Genomic DNA, 1008 nt, shown 5'->3' on the forward strand with positions numbered 1-1008 from the left:
TGTGCGGCACTTCGGGCGGAGCTGCGTTTCCCTCCTGGGTGGAGCTGAAATTGAAGCTCTCACGAGTGTTCTCGCCGCCTAATCAGGCATATCGCGTACGATCGCGGTTCCTTGCCACAACAAGGAATTGGTGGACTTTGTCCAAGAGATGCGCACTCTCATTGCCGGGATGGCAGCAAAATCCCCTTCCGGAGGCGGTCACAGTGACCATCTTTATGGAAGGCCTACGCACTGACATGGCCAGAATGGAAATCTTCCGTGTGCATCCGTCCTCACCTGAAAAGGCGATGAATGTGGCATTGATTGCCGAATTCAATTTCAAGCACGACTTGGTTGGAAGGCACACTCCAACAGCACGTCGAGCGAGCCTATGCCCATGGATCTCAGCTATGCTGAGGACGAGGGAGCAGAGCTCCGAGGTGCCGGGCAGCACGAAATCACACGGCGGTGTTTTGTCTGTGGAGACACCCGTCATCTGCGGATCGGTCGCCCCCTGCGCAAGGCGCATCAAGATCCTTCGAACCATCGTCCCAAGGCTTACCAGTCTGGTTCGTCGCCGGGACACGACACCACCCAGTAGGCGCGGGGCGACCTACTGGGTCAGAACTGAGTTTTGTTGAACCTCAGGGAGGTAGAGGTCAACAGGGCCCAGCCCTGAAGAGCTCCGTGCTCTTGAACACGAAACGTGTGTGCAAGCCGGGCTTGCTAGTCGTGGAGGCGACCGTAAAGGGCTTCGAGAAGCCATGGAAGATCCTCATCGATTTCGGGGCCTCGGGCAGTTATGCTCGACGCTCCACGATTGAAGGAAGTCAGCTGTATGCTGATGCGCTGAAGCGCGGTTGGGTGACATCGTCACTGTTCGCCTAGCGTCGGGGACACGTGTCACCGTCCCGAAAGTCCCTGTGGACCTCGGAGTCAAGTTCCTTGACATTGATAGCGCGGAATGCGGTCTAGTCTTAGACATGGATGCAAGGTATGACCTCATCCTAGGAATGGCATGGTTGGAAC

Source organism: Plasmopara halstedii (assembly GCF_900000015.1).
Source record: "Plasmopara halstedii genome assembly, contig: Scaffold_526, whole genome shotgun sequence".
NCBI lineage: Eukaryota > Oomycota > Peronosporomycetes > Peronosporales > Peronosporaceae > Plasmopara > Plasmopara halstedii.